This window comes from Melopsittacus undulatus, chromosome 1 (genome assembly GCF_012275295.1).
Source record: "Melopsittacus undulatus isolate bMelUnd1 chromosome 1, bMelUnd1.mat.Z, whole genome shotgun sequence".
In the NCBI taxonomy this organism is placed as follows: domain Eukaryota; kingdom Metazoa; phylum Chordata; class Aves; order Psittaciformes; family Psittaculidae; genus Melopsittacus; species Melopsittacus undulatus.
In genome coordinates, this window is record NC_047527.1 from 139678383 (window position 1) to 139705891 (window position 27509).

Here is a 27509-nt window from a genome sequence, read left to right on the forward strand (position 1 = left end):
CAACTAATTCTGAGTTTAAACACAATAAAGTCTCTTTAAAATTAGAAGTGCTCTTGCCTGTAGGATGGAGCCTTGAGCAACCTGGTCTAGTGGAAGGTGTTCTTTCTGTGGCAAGGGGGTTGAAACTAGATAATTTTTATGTCTCTTCTAACTCAACCCACTCTATGATTCTGTGATTCTATATTAATGAACAGCTTTGTTTAATATAATTGACTTTCTACAATATTTTTTGCAGTGTCTACTGCTACTTTACCTTCCTGTACTTCTCTCATCAAGTGAATTTCATTTTGAGTAGTTTTGTCAGGAACAGCCAAAGAATTGCCTGTTATGAAATCTCAATGAAATGATGAGATTATTTCTTCCAAAGCTGTCTTTTTGGGAGAGTTTTGGTTTAGGTACTAAAATATGAATCACATCAGCACATGACTTGTGTAATGGGGAGTTCTTTGGTCACTAATTTCTGTCAAGTCTACCTGACTAATTCAGTGGTTTCAGGTCAATGTTGAGTCTAAGGCTTTATTGCTTTTAATAAGCCATTTTTACTACAAACCTACGCATCATGTTTATTATTCTTATTCATAGAATTTTCATTAGCGGTCTGTGCCAGAGATCTCTGCATTGCTCATTACATGATAATAGATACATTATACTTGTTATAAATCATGTGAATTTGGGGACAAATTGGATCTGATGTAGTCTACAATATTAGTTCATGAAATTATAGTGTTCGGTTAACACCCCTTGCATCTGCAGGGGTGACTGGAGGTGTAAGCTAACACAGGGAGAAAAACACAATATAACCCTAATTTCAGCCTATACCTCTCCATCTTTATTGCAACCAGTCATAGAAGGAGGTATGGTATGGATCCTTTCCCCACTGAAGTCAAGTAGTGACTTTGAATTGAGAGAACTGGATTCACTGATAGAAATGATAGACAGTTACTGTGTGCTGTGTTTAATTTGAATAAATGAACTTGATTATTTGGTTTCCAATAAAGCAAAACAAATGGCACATAAATCCATTAATAATGAAGAATCTTTGGTTGTTTCTCTGTTGTTATTTTTGATGTTCAGAAGCGGGTCACTTGGTATGTGCATAAACAAAGAAGATAAATGGTTAGAAGAGGAATGAATTTTCCATAACCTGATTAAAGGATACGTCTGGCTCCTCAGAGAATGTTATAGTGCTTAATGATTTTGTTGTTGCTGTTCTTAATGTGTCTAATGTTTGCTGTTTAAGAAAATCAAGAAAAATGTTAAAAGGTTGCTCCAGAAGGGAGCTGTCAGCCAGGAGCAGGAGACAGCCTTGTTTAGCCAACAAATTCTCCACTGGCAAACTGAAGAGGGAGAGAAAACCCTTCCCACCCTAGCCCTGAGTAAAACCTCCCTGGATCTAAAATGAGGAACTAGTAAACTGTGTGATGTGACCTGCAGATTCCTGCTCCCCTGGCTGCAGCCCAGAGAGCCCTAGCTGCACACAGGCTTTGGGTGCAAGCCCACTGGCAAGCCTTGTGTGTTCCCTGGGACCTGGGATCAGGAAAGAAATGCCAGCAGCCTCAGTTAAGACGTACACCTATAGATGCAAGATGCCCCAGTTTTCAGTATCCTCTTCTCCAGAACTGAGCATCATTGCTGCTGAGAGACAGAGCACCTGTTCACTGGGCAGGAGCAGAACTTACATGCATGGTCTGACCTTGAGCGCCCTTGCATCTTGTGCCTATGTAACCAGGTTCAGCCTCTTCACTGTCTGTCTCCTCTCAATTCATATATGACAGAAAACGAGTCTCAGGTGATGTGCTGCTACCACATCCAAGCTACAGAACTGGCACTCCCCCAGGGTGGGCTGCAGTCCTGTGCCAATGGCCCCGTGCATTCCCATCCCTAGCAACCCTTGCAGAGAAGAGACTAAGAATAGCCTGCTCTTAGCCCAGCATGCCATTTGGTTGGTGCCCTGATAGAAATTTAAGTGTGGATGTGTGCATGTTCTTGGATTCCACTGTTTAGATACAGGCTCTGTAGTCCCATCAATGCACACCACCTCCTGGTATCAGCATCCCCCCGTCACTGGACAAAGTTCACTTCTCTCCCAGCTGTTTTATTGAAACCCATGTGTTCCCAGGATAGCATGTGCTTTTTTGGCAGTGGCTGGGAGACCAGACTTAAAATACTAATGAATTCTGGTATTATTTCAGCATGCTGCTTCTATGGTTCTGCACAGTACAAACTAGGGCAGGGAACTGGCAGATGCTAAGAGATTGTAGCAACAAAAGTTGAGAGAAGATGCATTTACAAAGAAAAGACAGCTCCCTAGCTTGAAGGGCTTTCTGCCTGCCAAATTGCCAAAGTCTGCTACAGACAATGGAGCCATGAGAACCCCTAAAAAAGAAAGTGTGAAACCCATATGGAACGTCATACAAGGGCTCCCTTATAGTGGTAATGACAAGCACCTTGACCAGACCAGCTGCTATTAGTGATTCCCCGAAATGACAGGAGGATGGTGATGGTAATAATATAACTTTGAAGGATAAAGCCTTTATTAAGTAAAAATTAATGAAATTAATTCCTAGTGTTGCTCAGTGGCTTGTCTGGGGTCACACAAATGTCGAGTTTTGCTCTCTTTAAAGTCCATACTTTGCAGGAATCTGCATCTCCCTAAGAAGCCCTATTTATTTATTGCAGATCTGTTTGCATTTTACATAGCTACTGCCATAATAGCATCAAGCCAGGCTTTGTTAGCTAAGGATCCTTTTCACGTCGCTCACCATTTTAGTTCCCATAACAACAGAATGCATTCGTAATATGGAAACTCAGCTTCTCTCTAGCCTTTTGGGGTAAGGTTGTTTTCTCCACTTAAAAGAATCTTGTGACATGCTAGAGGTTTGTGTAAACCTGAAAACTTGCATGGTGTAACAGTAGGAGATCTGATGGAAAGTGCTTAACTTTCCTATTTAAACAACATCTTCAGGTGAAGCAACGATTTCAAATGCCTGCAGCTTTTGGCTTTGGCATACCCAGGGATTGTTACACCCTATCAGCATTTTCTAATTACGATACGAAATACATGTGTTCAAATGTGCCTTTTTAGATTCCAATGAATTCATTGTGTGTTTATGAAAACACACAGCCATACCAAAGTTGGCCAGCCTAGCAAGGTTTATCTTCAGCCTATAGCTCTTTCCCTGAATTCAATACTGCAGGCACAATTTAATGCAAACCCAATTTATGACTTAATGCTCCAGGGACCATAGTGGGAGATTGTTACATTATTCTTTTCTAATCCTATTTGTGTTTTAATTTGCTAAGTCTGTAATGAGGTGCATGCCTTGAATAGATTCAAGATCTTTCACATTGCTTTTGACTTTGTTTAATATAATAGATTGTACAGTTTGCATTCAGAATTGAGGTGTTCTAGTCAGTACTGTCTCTCCATTTTCAAAACTGGAGTGGGTAAAATTATGTTCTGAAAGTAATTGTATCCATGTTTCCTTGTTTATCACTTAACGGTTTATTTCCTGTTATAATTTTCTGTTACAATATGTAAGGTCACAGAAATCAATTCTCAGCAGACTCTGACTTGACTGTTGAAAATTACTCTCCAAAACACTCCGAAAATATTATGGAGAAAATAAAGCAGTGGGTAGTAAGTGGCTGGCTATACTGATTCTACTGTATTATTGCTTCTTTGATTTTTTTGTGCTGGTGAAACTCCAATAGAAATATAGAGAAATGGAGCAAAATGTCAGGTACAGGAGATACCTAGGCACTAGTAATCAACATACCTCCATTTATGCCAGTGATTTATGGCATTAAATCTACCCCAGTATAGCCAGACCATTTTTGTTCTAAAATTTATTGTCTGTGATTCCAGTTGCCATTCATCTACATAGAGAAATCCCATTTCAGATTACCTCTAGATTTTTTTTTATTTTGTTGGAAAGAGAAAAAAAATAACGCTCCACAAAATATTCAGTTTTATTTTTGTGACCATATTATAAAATGTATTATACCACAGAACCACAGCAATTATGAAAGAAAAAGCATTTGAAAAAGAAAAATTCAATGTCTTGCCTCCCAAAGTCAAAGGAAAGGAAAGGAAAGGAAAGGAAAGGAAAGGAAAGGAAAGGAAAGGAAAGGAAAGGAAAGGAAAGGAAAGGAAAGGAAAGGAAAGGAAAGGAAAGGAAAGGAAAGGAAAGGAAAGGAAAGGAAAGAAGGAAAGGAAAGGAATACTGTCCCAGTGACTTTGATCTTAACAGGACTCTCTTTTTCAGAGAACATGCAGTACTATCAACATTTTTCTGACTGGATCTCTTACTATATCACAGAAATCTGTGTTCTGAACCTTCTTCCACCTCTAGGAGCCATACTGAAAGAAGTATGAGTACAGGGAACAGTGTTTGTACTGATGCTCACCTTTTGGTGTTTAGTACAGGTATCAGTTATCACCTGGATGAACCCAGTGAGACACATGCCAGCTAAATGCCTTACTGCAATACCAGTCAGCCAATCCTTTTGATTAGCTAGGTAATTCTGAGTGGTTTCTCTCATGTTTTCATTTCCTGGATATTGTTTTGCCTGGATCTATTCCCTTGGGAACAGGCAGAAGCCAAAAAAAGCTCAGGGGTTTCTCAAAACCAAAAGGCAGAGGTAATCTTTACCCATGTTTTTGCTCCCTAATAAATATAGCCATCCAAAACCTGAAGTCTATTGCAACAGCACAGCATAATCATACCTCACGAGTAGCAAATGCAGGAGTCCAAATATGTCTTAGAATAGTGAAAGCTCTTGTAATTTAATTTCTTTTTCAAGCAGGCTTTCTGTTCACTTTCCACATTGCCTTGAGGACTAATAAATCAGAATAATGGAAAGCTTACAGAAATCTTGCATCATATTAAAAGCTGCTCTTAATTTGTGAAACCTCCACTCATGCCAACAGATTCTCCAGTTCCTCATTTCATCAAAGTGAGCATGAAGTAACTCCAGCCTTCCTCACATTTCAGAAGGAGAATTGAGGAGCTTGGATTCATATCTCTGGCTATGAGCAGATGGGTACTGGATTGACTACTGCAATACCTTTTTTTCCATTTTGGATACAGATAAGATCTCTCATAAACTTGGTTTTGGTAAATCCAGACAGCGGGAAATCCCTAACTACTGGTGAGGCCCTACACTGTCTGATGTTTTTAAGCTCTGAGAAAATATCTGTGGATATAACAATACCATTCAAGGAAACTCCAAACCCATCCTTGGTTTAGTACTGAACACAAAGCCTGAAACTCTAATAAATACTTTACAGGTAAACTAAAGCAATCTTTATTTCAGACAGCTGAGAATGGAGATTGAGTCTCATCAGAATAGCCCTTTGCTAAAAGCAACTATTCTTGGATGCAGTGCTAATTTCTTACAGCACACATGCTCCCACTCACACTGGGTAGCATCTGGTGACCCAACTGATGGGAGGGACACAGGAGGAAGGTAGAAGAGATTTACTTGGAAGTTATGGAGTTACTTCTGAAGGACCCTTTGTGGAAACAGAGTTATAGAACAGCTTGGATTCAGACAGAATAGGAAACCCCCAAGTCTAGATGGAGGATTTTCAGGTTGTCTATATCATAAACCGCAAGTGGCCTTTGGAGTCCTTCTTGACCATCTGGAGAATAACATGAAATCTTTGTTTAATTACAGGGGTTCCTAACACCAGGACTGATGCCATCCAGCAATATCTCTTCACCGAAACTTGCTGTGGCACAAAAACTCCAACCACGTATGCAGGCTGAGTTGTGACTGCCTTCAGAAGATATGGCAAAACAGCTCTTGAAATTGGAGCTGGATGGTTCTCAGGAAAGGCCATGGGCTAGAGGAGGAGCCCATTATATCCTTGGGAGAAGTTAAAAATGGCACTCCTGACCGACAGTCACTGCCTGGTCCCGCTATCCCCAGTGTAGTGACTGGGTTAAGTGCACTGGAGCTCCAAGTAATCCCTTCAGACAAGTTTAAAGGGTTAAGTGGCATCCAGCATCCAGCCCTCAGCTGTGTGTGCTGCAGGCAGCTGGACCTCTGCCCTGTGTGGGTTCCCAGGGAGAGGGCACAGGGGCTTCTGAAGTGAAAATGAGATGCTTGACTCCAACAGTGCAATGCTGGAAACCTTTTCACAGCTTCTCCCTTGCCTAAATCCATCAGTGCCGCCTCTCTGTTTCACTTTCACACAGAGCTATGCCTCTCTACTCTGCTTTAGCCTAGCCAGACTGAGAAATTAGATAAACTTCTACATTAGTCCCCAGAGGGCAACCTTCAGACATGACTAACACACTACTGGGACAGGGCTGCACTTAGCTGGTTACTTCACTGCTGTAGAAGGCGTGGGTCTGAATCTTCTCAGGCAGAGGGAAGAACTGAATGGGTATTTCCCACTCTGGGGGTAATAGCTCTGCCACCTGGCTTTTATATAAAAGCGGGGCATGATGCTCTTCTCTTATATTCTCATTTATAAGAATGCAGCAGCGGTTACCCCTCTTCCAGAATTTCCTATGGAACCTAGAATTGTCAGTGTGTTCATTTCCTCTGCAGATGCCCATTTGACTTAGATTGACCAAGGGTTTTAGTCAGAGCAGAGCTCAGTTTCTGTGTCTCAGACAGTCCTGGGTGAAGTGCTGAACTGCTCAGGATGGAAAACACAACCCAAGGAGCAAGGATGGAGGATATGTGCCTTTCCAGTCAGGTGACAAGGAAGCAGGGCTTTAGGCTTGTGTGTTACACATTACTTGAAGATAGGCTTTGTTTCACTTAACATCAGCCTTCTAATGGCTAGGCACCTCAATTACACTCATCTTCTTGGGAGAAGTGGGCACCTCCCAGATTCACTTAGCAAAAGAGAATCATCTTTAGGATATGTTCCACTTTCTCTGGAAGCAGCATGGATTTGAAGGTCCTTGTCCTTCACAAAGCATACTTGCAGCTCACATTGTCTGTCAAAGTCACCACAGGGTTTGCAGGCTGACTTCTAAGCCAGGACAGTGAAATCCTGTAAAAGCAAAGTGAAAGTTTTCCATACCTCTGCCGTTGTCATGTTGAGGTTTATTTTTTACTTCCTTCAGTTCAAGAGCATACACAGAGAGAAATTGGTTTTCTTTGATGGTAGGAAAAAAGAGCATAGGAGTACGAGGGAAAGATGTCTCTTACGTGCTGGTGTTGTAGGAGGCTTTTATGAGGGATACATCTTGTTTATTATGGAAGACACATATTAAAGCATTAGAATAAATCTGGGACTTGACAGCTGTCAGTGTGTAGCAAAGAGCAACCTCACAGTGACTGTGCAGTTAGTAAAGCCTATGGGACCCTGCATATAAAGAACAGAGTGCTGGAGCTAAAGGAGAATCCCCATCGTCTGGCAGCAAAATGTGCTTGCATAGAGCAGCAATGAACATTTGGCAGGGAAATATTTCTCATGAGAGACTAGGATGCCTGCAGTGCCATTCCTCACCCCAATCACAAATTAGTCCTGCCCTTACACTTCGCATCACACACGCCAAGAGGGCCAAGAGGGCCAAGTACCTGCACAGCACACCAACACCCATTTTCACTCACAGCTCACACCAGGAACAGACACTTCTCACCTGCAGATCATAGCACCCAAGGCTGCTTTATCAGTAAGCAAACAGGCTCCTGCAGACCATGGAGAAACAGGCAGAGAAGCATTTCCAACAATGAAAGGAAAAATTCAGTGCCCATAAGATGAAACGTGTTCAGTGGGTAATACAGTGTCTGCATGCTAAAATTCCTGAAGGTAATTAGACTTCATTTTTGCATATGCATATTGTTTAGTCTCAACTATATTTTTACTAAAAGCATTAAATACTTTGTTATAATTCCTTTATGACAGAAAGCATCCATTCCTCCACAATAAAATCAGATATTCATGTCTTCCCTTCGTATAGATGCATGTGAGAAAATGCAGGCATACATCTCTATCTCTCTATTGAACAAAATGATGTGCTATAGAGGTATCTGACCTTACAGTGGTTATTAAAAAAAACAAGAAGAGAAGGACAGCTGTTAGGTGCTCATTCCAGAAAGCTTGGACAGTGGTAGCTGACCCTTATCATGGCACTAGCATGTATCAGCCAAAATAATACTTTACAGTTTTTTAGTACTCAACTATATGTTCTATTATAAGGAATAGCAAATGTTTAATCATAAATATTTTAATGGCTTCAGGGATTCATGGTATTCAATGACTGTGTTAAATGATAATAATCACATCTGGTTTATTACTATAGTAATTCAGCAGCTTCTCTTCAGTAGTTATTTTTTATTATATGTGCTGTGCTACTGTCATGGTCATTTATAGTGGTAATATTTTAAAGTGGCTCATTTGTTTGTTTAAGGACAGTTTCACAATGTATTTCTGTATTAATATACATTTTGCACTATTATTTCCAAGCTGCCACTGGAAAATTGATCCTAGCTTGTTACAATGAGAGGGGCTGGGACTTGTGCAGAATGCCAACGCCGAGAGTGAGTGATGGAGCAGATGGGTAGTGTACTGGTCTCCACTGGGGCTGTAATTGCTGTTGAGTTTTATTCATAAATGAAGGGGTCCATTAAGAAATAGTTAACTAATAATAAACATGAGGGGAGGATTTGAATCAGGCAGAGCACAGACAGAACTAGAAAAATACCAGAGTTAAATGGTCAAAAAGCAACTGGATATGGCCATTTTACACATTATTACCCAATAATACTCCCATTCTTTGCACGCTAGTGCACTTATAATGGAGGGACTTTTACTAGGGAGACAAGGGAGAACTGATTGATTTTGCTGATTGTTTTATTCAGATACCTGCCCACTCTCAGTCATGAGAGAGGTCTCATTTATCTTAATGGGATCACTGGTGAAAGGAAAGGTTTGTAGGATCAAGCCATATATCAGAAAAAATGGAAAGAGAGTAGTAGGAGTTAGTCATCAAATCAGAGGACAATCCACTCAAGACTGAAAAGACTTTCTTATTATTTTCTCCCCTTGAAATAGAGATGTTCTAAAACTTTGTGTTATGCAGGTTGCTGAACTTCCTGGCCATGGCATCCGCAGACATCTGGGATTCAAGTTACTTACCTGGAAGAAGTCACAGGGGCACACAGAGCACAAAGGAATGGCTCGGAGGGTGGCATCTGTGAAGATGCAGCAATCTCTCATCAAGCTCTAATAGCACTGGTGACTACTCCTTGTTTTAGCAGCCCAGCCCTGGAAGGTTTATGTGGAATTTAAAGGCAGCAGAGCACCTCCTGACCATGATCTACATCAGACCTTCTCTGGTGTATTGAGGTCTTGCATTGCCTTTATAGCTGGTACAAAATAATTAAGAATCATATTAATGGGTGAAAAAGATATAGATGAAGGCAATTTGTAAATGCTGCCTGTGAAAGAAAAAAATGGTAAAGGGTTAACTTTCTGCTTTCTCCTTTTTTGATCCTTTTTCTTTCCCCTCCCTTTCCCACTTTTAATGACCTGGTGAAGGAAACTCTGTTTAGTTCAGTAAAACTTCTATCCCACCACACAGGATGTATTGAATTGTTGCAGGAAAAGTTAAAAGGAAACTAAGGACAATTGTTAGTGCTTCTTTCCTGCTCCATTTTCTAGTTGGTTTGATTGGTTGGTAGGCTGAGGGTAAATGGCTTTTATAGCTTTGAATGATGAATGACTCTGAAATAGTCTGTAACCAGAAGTGCCGACTGACATGCTGCTGATTTAACTGACATACAGGGTTATGTTTGTATAGTCACTTAAATAAACATGTGTTAGGCTGGAGCCAGCTACGCCAGCACTTCTTTGCTTCCCCTCCACCCTCCATTTATCACTAAAAGATAACGATAACGATTTGATCTTCCTATCAGTCATTCATTATATTAATTAATTCAGATGTAATTGTTTTAAATGCCTCTCCATTGCTGTGGGTACTTTGTACAGCACTTAAAACACACACACTATCAGAGGACAAAATAAATCCTCAATAGAAAGATACACTCATCAAATGGGCTCCTTCAAACTAGCAGTCCCTTTCATCCTGCAATTATCTCCTTAGCCTTCAAAGCAGCCTCTCCCTAAATGCTCAGGAAAATAAATGGGTCCAGGAGCTTGACAATGAGTTGAACTAATCCTGGCTGTTACAAAGGAGCCAAAGCAAATTCCTCAGAGAAAAAGCTCTTCTAGGAGATTCTGCCTTTCCTCTGCTCTTACTTACCTTTGTGCAATGCCTGCTCCTTTGTAGCTTTCTGTGAAGCTTCATCAAACCTGATAAAGGTCTTTATTCTTATGCTTTGTTGGGGTTATTTTTGTCTTCCAAGTGAAGTGTAGAAATGAATTTCAAATCTAAGCTTTACATATACATATATGTATATATACTGGCATTGAAATTCACACTTCTGTGTGATTTTAGTGGGCGAGTCAGTACGCAACAAGCTGTTTTAATAGCAAATCAGGGAAGAGTGAAAAGCCAGGATAAGAATAATGGGACCTTCCTCTGAGTAATTCTTCTGCTTGGCTTTGAGATCCCAGGCTGACCTAACACTCAGCAAAGCTTTATTGCAAGATTCAGGCAGGCTTAAGTTTGAACAACTCACACATCAGAAATACATGGATACTCAAAGTGCCAGTGTGAGGCAGCATCTATTATAAGACCACGGTTTAGACACACAAAGGTGGATTCCTTTCACACAAGGGTGTAAATGTAATCTGAAATTTTATATAATTCAAAGTCATATCAATTGTGTTTAGCCTGATTTTACTGTAATATTCTATTTGTTTATTTCCCATCACTGTGCACTGGGAGTGAACTCTGCCTCATCACAACCAACCCACAGTTTCCATAGCAGCCTTCACATTCTATAGTGATGCAAAAGATTATCTACCCAAATTAGAGAAACGCTGGATAAAATCATGCACTGGCTTTTTCATCTGAAGCATCATCTGATACTGCTAGGTTTTATACAATACTCCTGGTCTGATCCACTATGAGGCCCATCAGCTTCACACCCAAGCCTTTAGAGTACTCCTATAAAGGCCTTCCTAATCCTGGATTAGCTGAAGTAAGCAGCAAAGGAGCAGGCAACTGGCTTCAGAGCCGTTTGAAGTCAACTGCTGGGGTAGAATCAGAAGAGATAGAAAGGAAAGGCCTGAAAACCCTTTTGGGCCCTAACTGCCTCCACTTTTACCTCTATCCAGCTGAGCCAGGAAACCCTGGCAGTCCTTGGAAGCTTTCCCAAACTTACACCACCTGCTGCTCATGTCCCCATGCTTCCGATAAGTCAAATTGGAAGGGAATTCTTAAAAAGCACATGGTGGATTCATGGTATGAATCAAAGCCAGGAGAAAACCATCCCTCAAGAGCTTTGATTTCAGCCTTAAACGGCTGGTTTAGCATAGAGGTGTTTCACCCTTTTTCCCCTTCCTTGCACAAGACACCCAGATGGCTATTGCTTTACTTTAAGCTTGCTTTAATGACATCAGCCCATTCCTTGGAATGTGATTTCCAATTAGCTCACCCCTCATCCCCTCTGTTGTCTGAAAAAGGGCCTCTTGTGAGGAATTACAGGACATAGCAGTAACTGTTGCATTTAATATCTTGTCGGCAGCGTGATGGATTTAGCACACCCTTGTCTGGCTATTTGGATTCTGGAGAACACTGTATGCCTGATTCCTATCAGGTCTAAGCAATGTCCCGTTAGGGGCCTAAATTACACTGCAGAAACCCTTTAAGGGAAAACGAAAATGAATACCACCCTCTATAAATTAGCTGGAACAAACAAACTAGTTGCTCAAAGTTACTGTACTCTTGCCAGGAGCCATAAACTAGCTAGCAATGTTTAAGAAAAGTAAAAACTGTTTTTCCTACTGTGGAATAAACAGTCTCTGGGTTCTGTTCCTAACCACAAATGGCAAATGTATGCAACTCTCCGAGAACCAAATTCTGCTCACTTTCCAAATGCGCTTAATCTCCAATCCTCAGAGATTAATTAACTCGGCAGGGAAGCCAACATTGAAGTTGAAATAGAGGTGTTTTTTGAAGTAAGTGCTGTTAAAGAAGCTGCTCTGCTGAGGCCAGCAGAAAAATCTGCAATGTTTAACCTAGATGCTCCTATTTTCCTGTTTTCCAAGCAAAGTCTTGATTGAGAAAGAGACACAAGAAATAGACACCAGGTACAGATATGACCATCTTTTAAGTGAAAGAGAAAGCATTTATCCACCTCCAGAATTAATTGCAGAGATTTTGAAACAAACCATTCACACAGTATACAAAGTATACATGTGATGTGGGGAATAAACTTTTTCAGCTTTTCTGTGGAGAGAGCTAATGCTCTAGTCCAAAAAAACACGAGGATTGGATGTTCCCAGTCACCAGTGGGAGTTGTCCAATTTCATACAGGCTCCTGGCAGTGAAAACCACAGGAAACCCCAGTATTCCTCTATGCCCCATCACCTGCAGACAAAGGTAGGGAGTGTGTAGCATGCCTTCAGAATGCCCATTCCTCTCCCTACCCTAGACTTCCCACAGAGACACCACTGTGTTCAGCTTGGGTACTGGGCTGTGGCAGCACAACATTCATTGCTGAGCTATAGGACAAAGGGTTCTTACTTTGTCCTAAAAGTCTCTATCAGGCTGGTTTCAGATTCTCCTTTAGGGGCATTGCTATGTTGTGTACATCAAACTGACCTACTCCACATCTATGTAAGCACAGCCTTGGCCATCTCTGAAGTCGAACAGGCCCACAATAAGACTACTGAGATATTTTGGTGGCTTTGTGACATGAATTAGGATTTAACTGAGGCTGAACAGAGAACAACAAATTCATTTTGCTTTGTGCTAGAGTCCTCTCCTATTCATCTCACATAGGTGAAAGGTAAGGACTTCCCTTAACAATCCTTTGTGCCACTGGTTAAACTAAATCCTTAAGATTTTACTTCAAGACAACATAGATAAAGTAAAAAATAACTGGAATTGTTTGGTCAAGCTCCTTCTTCCTACATCTACATGATATACATATTGCCTGTGCTCATAGACAACTGTGTAGAGAGCTGTCACAGGATGGAAAATAGAAGTATGCTTTTATAAGAGAAAGCAGGATCAGAAATTGACTTTTTCCTGGCTACAGACTTAATAATAGGTAGTATAATGATAATCACTTTCTTTTTTTCCCTCACCCCAAGCCCTTTTTTCCTGGAAATATGAATGAACTCCAATGGTGTTGAGGGAGCCTTAGGATTCAGCAGTATTTTCTCTCATGTTTTCATTGCAGCAAGAATGACAAGAGGCAGAAGTCATGTCCTCTCCATGGCCTTTCTTTTAACTAACCTGACGTCACCCTGGTTGTCCTGACTTCACAAAGAGGCCTTGAGATCCTTCTGTAATTACAATCACATCCTGTCCTCAAGCCCTGCATCCACACCAGGGCTTCCTCCCGGCTGGCTCTTCAGCTGTGCATGGTTGAATTCTTGGGGCTCACCACAGTTCACTTGATCTCTCTTGACCCGGCCTTACAAACAGTTTTTCCAAAAGACCCTTAAATGTTTTCATACCTTTGTGAACAATTCTACAAGCATGGGACTTCATCAGCATGTTAGCAAGTGGCTGAGATGCTGACTTCCTTCAGATTAATTAGAAATAGATTTTAAATCTGTCTAGGCCTCCTTGAAAATCCTCTTTGCACTTAAACTCTTCAGAAGCCAAAACACATTTCAGGATCTAATTCACTGTGTCTAAACTTATCCACTTGTAAAAAGGGTTTGGAATTACTGATTCTTCAGTGGGTCTTAGTTAACAATTAGGTCTTTGAAGAAAATTTTGGTCCTGCTACACAGTAATTTTAATACCCTGAGCATTCTTCCCAAAATGGTCTTACACTAAACAAAAACAGCACACATTGATTGTAAAATTAATCAAAAGTATGTCTCACCGCTTTCCTCCCTCCCCTCCGTCCCCCCCCACCCCATTCTATTTACTATTGATCCTTTTTTTTTTCCAACCTTTTGGGCAAAGCCAGCATCAATTTTATCAGTATCCTGTGTATTCTCCAACCATGTTAAAGAAAATGCCTCTCAAAAGCAAATACACACCTGCATTTTCTCCTGCTTCTTGATCCATTGCAAATAAGTCATTTCCCTTTTGAAGAACCATTACTTCATGATTTTCAACCAATACAATGCAGACAGCAACAAAGTAGTATGGATTTCAGAGAGAATTTTTCAACCCAAGCCAGGTCTAGAGGTCAGCACCTGAGATAAGTTATTTTACAACACATGGTAAGATACTACTAACTCTGCTGTTTCATGACATGCTCTCTAACCCACTCTTATATGAATAAAACATGCCTTTTTTCAACATGTATTTCTTGGTCTTTCAGCTCCCTTCCTGTCCTTGGACTTCATACTTTGCTCTTGTTGAGTTTCTTGGGAAAGAACTAAGACAATAGGATTCCCCAAAGCAGAAAACTATTTCTTTACAGGAAATGTTAATTCCTGGGGTTTGCACTGAGGCAGCCTGCTGTGTGTGGTCATTCTGCCTTCTGACTGGTATTGCATGCAGGAAACTGGTTGAGAGCTTGGTGATTGATGTGGGCTGTTGGATTTAGTCAGGGGAACAGATGTGTGTTAGGTTCCTGATCTAACCACAGAGAAAGAGTTTTAATACCTTTAAAAAGTGCCAGATTGCCTGATTTTGCCAAGCCAGTTTGACACATTACTTTATTCATGACCTATCATTTTCATCCTAAGAGCATAAAAATGGGATAGCATGGAAAGGTGTGTTCAACTCAAACTGTCATTCAGGTGTGCAGAAAGACAACTGAATGGACAAAAGGTCCAGCTGCATATAAATGCCTCTGGCTGTTTACCATATCCAAAACCTAGAAGATTGTCTCTTCCATTCTTTCTAGAATTTAGTCTACAATCAACAGGAATCCTCCACATATACTATAAGACCTCTACATAAAAAGCAGAAGCATATGACAATGTAATGAAGGTAATATAAGGTAGCAAGGCAACACTAATGATCTCATCAAATATTTACCTTTGCCTTTCTGGGGAGACTAGCACTTTTAAAAGTTTTCAAACAAAATCACAACAATGTATGAAGTAGACAAATAGTTGTGTTGACTGAAATAGTTGACTGAAAATGAAGCAATAGTGTTTGTCATAGCAGCATGTTCCTTTAAAATCTGTTAGCTATAAAGCCTGACAATTCATAGAATCACAGAATAGTTAGGGTTGGAAAGGACCTTAAGATCATCAGGTTCCAATCCCCCTGCCATGGGCAGGGACACCTCACACTAAACCATATCAACCTGGCCTTGAGCACTGCCATGGATGCAGCATTCACAGCTTCCCTGGGCAACCCATTCCAGTGCCTCACCACCCTTACAGTAAAGAACTTCCTCCTTATATCCAATATAAACTCCCCCTGTTTAGGTTTTAACCTGTTACTCCTTGCCCTATCGCTACAGTTCCTAAAGAAGAGTCCCTCCCCAGCATCCTTATAGGCCCCCTGCAGACACTGGAAGGCTCCACACAGCTTTCTCTTCTGCAGGTTGAACAGCCCCAACTTTCTCAGCCTGCCTTCATATGGGAGGTTCACACATAATCATTTAATGTATAACAGTATAAAAGCTTTTGTACTTCTGGGTTACTCTCTGCAATCTGGCCCATGAGTATCTTGTTTGGACATGGAAGTTCTTCAGTACAAGCACTGTCTGTACTTTGGGTTCTGTACAGCAGAGCACAGAATATATTGTTGGTGTTTAGAAAAGAAATTATTAGTATTTTCCCTATTTACAATACTAGAAATTCCAAGAGATACCATGAGACTCTCTCAACTAGTTTCTGCTACTGCTCAAACACACAAGCTCAAACTAGCTCAGACTAGCTTCTGACATGCCCGAAAAGTTTTCAGCAAGGAGCACTGGGAACTAAAAAAAAAACCCCACCAAAAAAAGCCCAGACACAAAACACTAGAATTTCCATTAGAGTGAGATTCTCCTCTGTAACACTGAAGTATGAAGGTTTTTAGCATCGGAAAGTGGGATGTTGTGACTTGTATTGTTGACCCAGTTTACAACCTCCTAAAATCGAGAATGTCATGAAACATATTCTTCTTAGGCAGAGCCAAGAATTAAGCTACTTCTGCCTGTTTTGCTACTGTGTGCTGGCTTTATGGAGTAGACAGGTCACAGTGGACTATGACAGGTGTGGATCAAATATATGGATAAAAATGTAAAGGAAAATGATATGATGGTGTAGGTAGAAAAACCCCATTTTGAGACCATCATTCAGTACCCATTCTCAGATCCTGGTCATGCTACAGCTTGCAAAAAACCATGTGTGCACAGCTTGGTCTGATGTTCATCTCACCCTTTCCACCCAATGTAAGGCTCCTTCAGAGTATACGACAGTATGTGCCATAAGACAGTGCTCTCTCCTGAGTCTCTGCCAGGAGTGGTGGTGAGCCCATACCCTCTCCCAGCTCACACACGAGATGTTGGCAAGACATGCCAAGTTTATACAAAGCGAAGAGCACAGATTTTCATGATCCCCACTGTGGTTCTCCACAGTAAGTGTTTGTCACAGGCCTTTGGATGCTCTGCTTTAGGACTATGTGTCTGGACCTGTACAAGAGTTAGCCCACAGTCCTGAACATTAACTTCAGTTCTTCAGTAATGAAGCTTACAGAGGGAAGATGCTGCTATCAAATGGTTGACATTTCTTTGATGATTAAAGTGTTTGCAAGGTCTGGGTCTGTACCTGCAACAGCTTCTCCCTGTTTCTGTCCTACATGGGGATGAAGACAGAGGAGGGATCAGGGTAGGGAACAAGCATATCTGCTGCTGTGAAATCTTGTCCAATGTAACTCTGGTTGGTCTGGGGGCTTGGAGAAGCAAGGCAGTGGGACACAATTCAGAAATAACAGAGAGCTGAGGGAGTGATCTGCAAAGCCAAAAATCACAGACATGTCCTTAGACTCACCTGGATAATAGGGGAATTCAAAAGCCCATAACTAGATGTTTGTGCCAGTTAAAAGACCCACCGTCACTCTCAGTATGTCGCCATTAAAACCACTGTGTCTGTCTCTCTGTTGAGCAATGAATGGCAGGTTCAGTGGGAGCATGGGGAGTGGAAAGAGAGCTCCATGCATCAGTACTTCAGAATAGTACCCAGTGCTACACTATCAGGTTTTACTGGTATCCTGGGTGTCTCCAGAGATATACGCACCATCAAAATATAAACATAATCTTCTGAAGTGAATGATTTTCAGCAAAAGGGACCTGAAATCAAGTTCTATAAATTATATGCAAGATGGGAATTTACATGGGCCTGAATAGTGTCTCCAAAGTAATGCTGCACATCTGAAATTTCTCCCATTAGACGAGTGTTATCCAAATAAGTGGTCTGGGAGTCAGCTGTGCCGGAATCAGCTCCCGTGGCAGTGCCAAAGCAGATCAGCAACTTAAAGCTACATCCCTTATTTTCTGGAAATCTCTGTCCCTCTTCACAAATGTGCTTTACTTGTCGGGTCCTTGAAGGATGGAAATTGTCCAGTACAAACTGTGTTGAGACCACAGTTTTGCAACATTGGAAGGCAAAAATAAAGCCTAGGCTCATGCCAACCTTGTAACCACACCGGCAGCACACTGGTCTTATTTAGAAGTGTAAGTCTGCGGCAGTTCAGTCAACCCAGGGGAATTCCTCCAGATTTACATCCGCATACCTGAGAATGCTTTGGCATGGAGTCTGTTGAAAGGAGCAGAGGAGGAGAAGGATGTTCAGAGTTTAATTTATATAAGCTACAGTAAACACCTAAAAATTAAACTAGTGCCTGAAACAGCACCAGTCAAAGCCTCTCCCTCCTTATCCTTTTCCTTGTGACATTTATTGCAGGGCCCTAGAGAGGACTGGAGAGTATGGGGTGATCTGAATTTTAACACTGGAATGTAAAACATTTTCCAAATGGGTGAGGGGAGAAAGCTTTCTTTAAACATGTTCCAGGAACAGACCTGAGGAAAATGCCTGATCTGAGAGGGCCTGATGAAGAGCTAGCCTTTCATTTAACAGCATTTGCTTTGAAGTGGCAAAAGTGTATGTGATCGGGGATGCATTTTTGTCATGACTGCCTTGGGAGTCACATATCCTGTGATCACCGTATTTTATTTTGCTTTAATCTGTGAGGTTTGACATTCTGAAGGGTTTGCATGCAGTGGACATGATGGTAAACAGTCGAATCACACTAGGAACGCTGAGAGCTGCCAACTCAAACACCAGAGCTGCACGGGAGGCTGAGACAACAAAGTCTCCAGTGATTTGTCACTGGTGATGGCAGTGAGGGCAGTGGGCTCTCTCCTGCCCCTGCATTTTGGGAGTAAGGCAGGCAATGTTAGAGTCCTCCTGAGGTTTGAAAGATTTTACCAAGTACTGACAAGTAAGGCCAGCCAACAAGAGAGGTTGCCTGCAACTTCCCATAGGGAAACAACCCATCATGAGAAAAGACCCTTTTCTGTTGCTGTCTTGTGTTTATACATTTACCTACACTAAGACATTTTGCTATGCTCACCGAGTGTGTTTACAAGTATAAAGCTTACCTGATATTTCATTTCTGCTTTTCAAGTCTGTGCAGCTCTGTAGAGGCAGATGTGAGGCTTGCCTGTCCTGCTAAACTAATTTCACTGCAGCAGCAATTTTTAGCCAGTATTAAATATTCAGTTAAATAGTGTTCAATTTCTTTGAACAGCCCTAATTGCAAACTAGGAGTTGTATTGATTAAAATTCTGTGATTTGTGACCTGGGGAATTTTGCTACTAATAGTTTGTGACCTTTTATTTGGATTTTCACTGCCTTTTCTCATGCCTTTTTACTCTTATTTTCTGTGTCAATACATTCTTCCTAAATATAGCTGAAAAATTGATCAAAACACATAAGTGATCTTTAAAAAGAAGTTATTTTCTTAATATTATTTCTGCATCTGAAGAAAATTCCTGATAATGAAATAGAAAAGCTCACAAATGGCTTGGAAATGCTGTTTTTTTCCATCAAGAACTTGTAGGTATTTCAAACCTCGGTTTGTGATTGCAAAGGTAAATAGTTATGATTTAGAAATAAATAAGTGATGAAAACTTAGGCTGTTGACATTGGCAATAATGAGTGGAGATTGACAGAAACCCAGAAGTTTCTCTGAAAAATAATTTCTTAAAACCTAGATCTTGCTACCTTCTCTGAGCCTCCAGAATCCTGTTTTATTTGCACTGACCTCAGCTCAGGCAGCATGAGGAAGAGAATGTGCCTTCCCTGACCAGTGCCTTGTCCCTGAATTGCAGGATATGATGTCTCTGTACTCTTAGAGAAGAAATGGTTTAGAAGAGTCCCTCCCTGGGGAGCTTAAGGAGGCATTGAGATACATTGCAGAACAAGCAGGACGTGAAAGGACCTCCCGTGTTTTACAGCCAGTGTCTTCTTAGTACAAGCATAAGACATAAAACCTTTCATGTAGTTATCAACCACCATCTTGACAGCATTTTGGTTTTGTCTCTTGCTTCTCTCATTGGAAAGCTGTTCCAGGACCTCCCTGCTCTGCTGATACGACTTACGTCTAATTTCCAGCCTAAACTTATTTGTGGCCAATGTATAACCATTTGTTCGTGTGCCAACATGGTCCTAAAACTGAAAATAATAATTGGGTTTTTTAAAATCCCTTCTCTCTCCCTGTTGTTTACCCCCAATGTATTTATAGAATGATCCTATCTCTTCCCAGCCACCCCCTTGCTAGACTAAACAAGTCCCACTGTGATGGGCTAGCCCCATGGGACATCCACTGGCCCTATCACCCTGTGCTGGTCTGAGGGTGTTTGAGGGAAAACAAGGGGTGACCCAGTGCCCCCCATGTGTGTTCAGACAGAGGAGAAGATGTTTTTGATGGTTCCCTTCATTATCTGCAGCTCCCGTTGGGTAAGACACATGGAAATGTCACCAAGAGGGAAGTTAGGGAAGGCTTTTACCCTGCAGTAGCTGCTCTGTGGGACGTGACCTCGTGCACAGCCTTGCACACACCATGGCTCAGCTGCACTGCATGGAGCAGACCAAGTTTTCCCCAAGGATGGCAACAGACCCATGGAAGGACATTTAGTTTTGAGCAGTGGATGAGCTGAAAATTCACATCCTAGTCCACATAACTCTTTTTTGCACTTGCAAAGCATATAAAGGAGCATGATTAGTGCTTACCTTTGTCAAGGGGAGCAGCTACCTTTGTACAAGCAACTTTCAAAGTGCTGCAACAGCCACACACGCACTCCCTCAGCTTCCGTGCTGCCGAGGACAAAGGCTGTGCAGTACACACACACGTTTTACCTGGTATTACAAGGAAAGAGCTTTCAGCTTACCATTTCACTGGACAAATGATACAAGCAAAGCACGGCTGAGCAGCTCCAGGCTTGGCATGAACAGCTCTCAGATAAATCAGGGTAACGTGCGGCTTTTTTGACAAGCTACCAACAAAAATGCCCCAGAGAATTCTAAAATATGGCTGGGAGCAAACAGGGCTTGACCACATCTGACTGAGAAAGTTATTAATCTCCTCAGAAAAACTTCTTCCATGTCACACAGGAAACTTTCTTTGTTTTATTTTATTAATGAGTTAAACTGCAGCAAATAGAAAAGGTTAACTGCTGTGGGATGACTGAGTCTCCTCGGGCCCATGATAGAATAAAATGCCAAAGTAAGCATCTTTCTGTCTGGCTGCTTCCACAACACTTTGCAAACAAGTTGTCGGGGTCTTTCTGTCTCCCTGCCTAATTTTGTAGCTGATACACAGGCACTGCTGGGGGAGGAATCACAGTGACTGCTTGGTAGCAGGCAGCAGCACAGCAGCACCTGACAGCTTAGGACCACAAGTGAGGAATGTTAGCTTGGTAACTCCAAGGTGTTTTCTGCTATAAATTATGGTGAATTTACTGCACTAAGAAATTACCAGTTTTGGGAGAAAATTATACACAATGTGTCAGCTATAAATGATTTATGCATAAAACAACCTGTACTGCAGAAACCCAGGGGGTATAATAACAAGATAAAAAATCATTTAATCTTGTATGTAAATTTAAGCAGGCAGGAATTTGGGAAGAACTGCTTGTTTTTATTCTGTCTTGTGTTGCTGCCAAGTAAAGACAGTACTTGAGCAGAAAAGCACTGATGTGGAGCAGGTAGATAGGCTTGCCAATTTCCAGCAAGATACATTTTAAACCGGATTTTTGGTTTCAGTTCAACACCCTCTGAGAATTGATTGGTTTCTATTTGACAAGAAAAGAGTCGGAAATGCAGAAGACTCTTTCTGGGCAAGATAAACTTAGCATGAGCAATGCTGTCTGTGGGCCCGAGGAGTCTGAAACATGCTGGCATTCAGCAAAAACCGGATTTTCCCCCTCTTATTCACATGCAGTAGTCTATTAATTCTTAGGAGACTTCTGTTGGAGTAAGACCATAGGTGAGTAAAGAGAGCTGAATCAGCTCAGATTTGAAGAATCAGCACCAGGTCAGGCTTCACAGGCAAATAGGCACTTCAGAGCATCATTTCAGATTGACAGCCTAAGGCAACAAAGAAGTGGCATGAAGTTTTCTCATTTGATTCTGTGGAATAATTTGTTAACAAGCTGCAAGGAGGTAATCTGGTTTTACATAGCAAAAATAGATGGCCAGTCTCCAGCTAGGTCTTCTCCTAGGGACACTGCAGGTACAAGAATCAATAAGCAGCTCATACCAGACTCCCATTTTCCCCAGGGAGCAGCTTCAGGCTGTGGAGAAGCAGCAGAGCCACCACTCCAATTTCCCTCCATCCATCCTCACTGTCTCCCTCTCTCTAAAAGGAGATCAAAAATGCATTGGTTCCCCAAGCACTGCTCTGCTTGCTCCTTGTGGCACGGGGGTCCTTCCTCCGAGGGGAGAGAGGGGATGTCCCCTTGCTCTTACTGTCACCACCATGGAATAGCACAGCGACAAAGCCAACCAGTCATCATGGAACCTAACCTGCCTGCCCTTGTCATTTTCATTTCAGGTAAAACTCCCCTCAGTAGCTTCACTAAAGGACTGAGACTTAAAGAATGAGGTCCATGAAATATTTACCATTACTGCACATGATAATGAGTTTTCTGCATATCTATATGCAATACACACACACATATAAATGCAGCGCACACACACACACATATATGCAATGTGTCTGAGTTATGATAGCCGTGGGAGTGATTGCCTGGAATTGTCTGCCCGCTGTAAATTAAATATGACAGTTCTACATCTGCATTAATGTTATTACTTTTTTTAAGACTCTTCTTTCTCAGATCCTAGCATTGGTCTCATAGGCTGTGAATACAGTTCATGCTCTTCTCCCTCTTTCTTTTAGCAGAATAGTAACAGAAGCAGTCTCTCTTCTTGGGCTTGCAGCTGGGACCTAGAGAAGCCAATGAGGTTAGGGGAGCTTTGCAAGGGACCACCCAAAGTAGGTGTACAGTAATCATGCTTTGCTACTCTATTGCAGAGAGCAGAGCAGAACAACAAGGGTGAAATAAAGACTTCCCTTTTGCAAGGAAAAGAAATTTGCATGAACTCTGTCCTGAAGGAAAATATAAGCAGAACAGTAGAGATTCTTCCAAAGAGCCCTAATCCTGAAGCATCTTCTTCAGCAATTGTGTGGTGGTGCCGCTGTGCCAGGATTCATTAGCAAAACATGCAGACATCAAGGTCCAATGGGATAGTAGTAAAACACTACATACTACTCAGGAGACACAAGTTCAGCAGTGGCCCTCCTCAGCAACCCACATACAGTCTGAATAGGTCTCCAGAGCTGAGGTCCATGCTTGTGCTGTAAGTGGTCCTGGCATCTCACCACCCTGGACCAGGAGGGTAGTGACAAATCTCTCCTTTCTACTACTTTCTACTACCTAGCTGGTCTAACCCCTCCCTTCTCTTTCAGTTCCCCTGCAATCAAAGTTGCTTATAGCTCAAGTAGGACTTATTGCCCTGCCTTCCTTTGCAATAACCACCTTTGTTTGTTCCAGTCCCTTATTGTTTCTTAAATGAAACCAACTCACTGTTCTTTAATGGAGCCCCAAACTGGAGGATGACTAGGCTGAGCTTCATGTTGTTTTTTAAGTATCTTTTTTAAAAGCATCTGTGCACTTATGTGGCCATACTAACCTCACTGGTTTAGGGTTTATCTCACCCCACAAGCTAGCTCTTACAGTCACTAAAATAGGTGTGACTTTCTCCTTCCCCAATCATTCACTCAGAAATGGAATTGCTACCTACCTTATGAACATCACAGGGATGTGCCAGATACATTGCCCCTTATTTTTCAGTCACTTTTTTTTTTTGGCTAATTTCTATAAGCACACCCTATACAAGAAGTTATTACTGTGTGAATTGATTGGTGTCAAAAGCATCATGGGAGTTTAAGGGAAAACAGCAGTCTCATGATGTGCTACTGATTGGCGAGGCTTTTCAATGAGGCTCAAGGTGAGTTGATTATTATAGAGCTGTTAAGAGAAAAGTGGCCTCTGTGCTAACATATTGAAGAAGTTTGTGCATGTCTTAAAAACAAATGAACATCCATAACAAGAAGTTCAAATAGAAACAAATTGATTTACTCAATGTTTTGTAGTTTACAGGGCCAGGAAAACAGCTCAGGACAGAGCCAGTTCACAGACTGGGGTTAGAAATTAAGAGGATGGGACTTAACTTTTCATAGCAGCATGTTTAGACAGGAAGAAAAAGATGTGGTCTGTGTTCAGCAAGAAGCTAGTGAAATGAAATATATTATGTATATGTGCTAGTACAACCTGATTCCCTGCCTCACTCAATTTTCTGCTAAGACACCATAAAGCTGAGTTACTGGCCAGCTGCACCCAAATGTGCTGCTCTTTAAATATTATTCTACTATTTTAGACAAGTAGGTAAAAAAAGCCCAACAGACGAGCTGCCTAGTGTGAGTTCACTGATGAAGACAGAGTACCAATGGCTTCAGCTACAGCAAGAACTTGGCCACAGTTTTGTGTTCCCAAAGTCCCTATGGGGGCAGAGGCTTTTCAAGAATCATTTTCCCCACTTTTAGGTCAATGTCATAGCCTGCCATATGCCAAGAGGTGCGGTCTGTCCCCAGCTGAGGTGCAAGGCTGTGGTTTCTTCTCTGCTCCAAGATCATCATGCCAGTCATCAGTGGGTGGAAAACTGCAGTGCTTTGCTGGTCAGTGTGACTGGTCTGAGGTAGGAGGCCACTGTGATGCCCTGCATGAAAATACAGGATATAGCTCAGTCTGTGGGAAAGGCTGAAGAAGCAGCAGCTTGTTACACTCAAGATGTGAGAGACATGACTGGAGGAAAGATTGGCTTGAACAGCATAATGACTTCATTTGGACAATCAAATGTGTAGGATCAAGAAGCAGTGTCTGTTTAGACCTTCAACAAATAATCCCAGACGTCTTCAAAATGTTGTTGTCCTCGCACTGATAAATTGTTACAGAGCTTTCTGGGATGCTCTGGATTCAGGGACTGCTAGCAATATGATGTTTAGATCCCAGACAACTGAAATCAACCGAAGTCCTGCTTTGTATTTCACCAGGAAAAAGATCAATACTTATATCAATTCTGCAAAGGGAGATTACTGTGTAACTTCACTCTGGTATATCCCAGTGTAGGAGACTGTGTATTTTTATGTTCCTGAAGAAGCAGCATAAAGCATCAGTCCACAAGATGGCTCATGGAAAAGTGTCACCTATCCTGAACTCAGCTACATGCAGCATGAATATCCTAAAGAGAATGTGAATAGAATAACTTTAAAAATAATAACAGCCCTAAGGAGAGATGTACTTGTCTCCTACATTTTAAGGAATACGTCTATACTCAGCCTGGCAGCCTTCCTACAATGTAGGCTCTTTTTTTTTTTAATTCCCATCAAGTTTTACTGCATTTGTATGATATGCAATTAATGAGCCATAGAATCATCGAAATTAGAAATGGAAAAGATGCATTAAGTCATCTAGCCCATCCCCTGACAGTGCAGGATTGTTCCCTACAGTATATTTTTATATTTTCTAATGCTCTGTACAGTCCAGATTTAAATGTCCCCAGAGATGGAGCTTCCACCACTTCATTTAGAGGGCTGCTCCATGGTCCTGTAGCTCCTACTCTCTGGAAAATTTTCCTCACAAGGCCACGTACACCTTCCTTTTCTCACTTTCACTTTTTCTGTTTTAGCTGTAATCCCTCCTACCAACTCACATAATTCCCCTCCCTCCTTAATATATATATTTTATGCCATTGTGCCCTCTCTTTAAAGGCTGCTTACATAAGCTATGCACATTTAGTTTTCGTGCCTTGCTTACACGCCCAACTGTTTCTATCCAGCCCTTCTCCCTACAGCCCTTCAATCATTTTGTATTACTCTCTCTCTGAGCTCCCTCCATGTTGTCTGCTTCTTTCTGATAAAAGGCATAAAGGCATGATTCCAGGTGTAATTTCTCCAGGCTTTTATAGGGAAATGGTGTTACCCACCTGCTTCACACCATTCAATCACTGCAGCTTCTCAGCTGCCATATTGCCTTGAAAAGGCTTATGTGAGTTGATGCCTACTGGTACTTGTATTGTGATGACATGTTGCTGAATGGATTGCAAAAGCAAACCTCAGTAATATCTTTGGCTGTTCAAAATGGCTGATATTAACAAATGATACATCTAGGCTGTCAAAAAACAGAAATGTGAGGAGGGAAAGACAAGTGAGAAGCAAAGCCACTGATTTGTTCTGCAATTTTGATAGGTCTCCAGAGATATTTCATAGCACTGGGCACTGGGCTTTGCATTTATCCACTATATGATTGTAGCTCAACATTTCTGGATGGCATCCTGGTCCCATTATAAACACCGTGAGCCTTGTCACAAAAGCCCCTTCTGAGTCCTTGATTACTGGTGAGACTAAGTTTTAAAAGGTAGGGGAAGGTTTATCACTGTGTTTAGGATCTAAAGGGGCCCAGGGCTAATCAGGTTGCCCCTCATTCCAAGGAATGTGAGTTCAAGCCTTTACTTTCAACAGGGAGGTGAAAGCTGAGAGGGACAAACCAAAATCAAGAGGGATAAAGACGTCAAAAAATGCCACAATGAAGACCGTGTAAAATCCTTAATAGAATAAAATAGGTGCATGCTATTGCAACATAACCCAGTCATGGTATTTCAAGTGAAGTGATTCCTTCTTCCACTCTAAATCCTTTTAATGTGCTTTCTATTGAATATCCTATACAGGTGGAGTACTATAAATTCTGCTATCTAGCAGCACACACCGTTTGTATGAACACTTTATTCCAGCTGAGACGCGAGTATTAACAGCCACACGGATCCTTCCTTTCAACCCCTTCCCTTCCTCGGAAAAATTTATTTCTACTGCCTTTGGCAAGACTTGCTCTGAGGGAGCTCCCACAGAAGAAACGAATACAGTGAGTGAGAAGTAATTCTGAAACTCTTTTTTATGATAGACGTTTCACATGTGAAGCTGTCTTGACCTGCCTGTCTGTTTCTCTCGGGCTATACCAGTCTGAAAATTAATTCTTAATGAATCTTTAAAAGTGTGAGGAGCAGAGCCATGTGCTCTAGCAATAATAATTAACACAAGTGAAACCATAGGCTTCTCAGGGCGGGAGTGAACATTTTGTACTTCTCTGCAAAGAGTCATCCACCACTGTGAACTGAGTTAAATAGCAATGTAAAAGAGTAAACAACCTGGGAGCAGGGCGTTGCTCTGTATAGCCACATCAGTTCACGTTCCCATGCACTGATCTAATATACAGTGTGGGGTTTTAGAAAATGGGGGTTTTTTTCCAGTCATGGATGCTTTTCCATGAGGTTTGTATCAGGCAGACTGCAGATAGAAAAGACCTCCTAGGTCATCCACACTGTTCCCCGGCTCTAGAGCCAGTACAGCCTCTGGAATGGAACCAGCACAAGGACCACGAACAAGTGCATCAGTAAAATAATTCACAATAACTGGAAATGACTATGCTCAGCAAAGCAAAGATAGAGTGAAAACCTTTGCAGCTAACTGTTCTCCCTGGCTCCTTAGAAATGGTTTCACTGTGGGATAGTCCAGGTGGTGCATTAATCACCTCATTGCTTTTTCATGGCCAAGCACTTAACCATTAATAAGCTAAATTCAAATATTTGTGCTATTCTGGTGGAATACTTTACAAACTGAGCAGCAAGAAATTCACTGCCAATGGAAGAGATTATCTAATCCTAGGAGGTAATCTTAATCTAATGCTTTTACAAGTACAGCTGCAAACCATAACTTCTTAAACACTGCTGTCCTTACTTCCAAGCAGCATTTCAGTGTTTTAGCTGCCTGTGCAAGCTGAACACAAGGTAAGACTCTTCCATGCTTTCTGAGGCTTCTCTGCATGCTGGGGTGTGCTCCCATTGTGTCTTGGCCCTTACACTAAATTCTCGCTGATTCTGG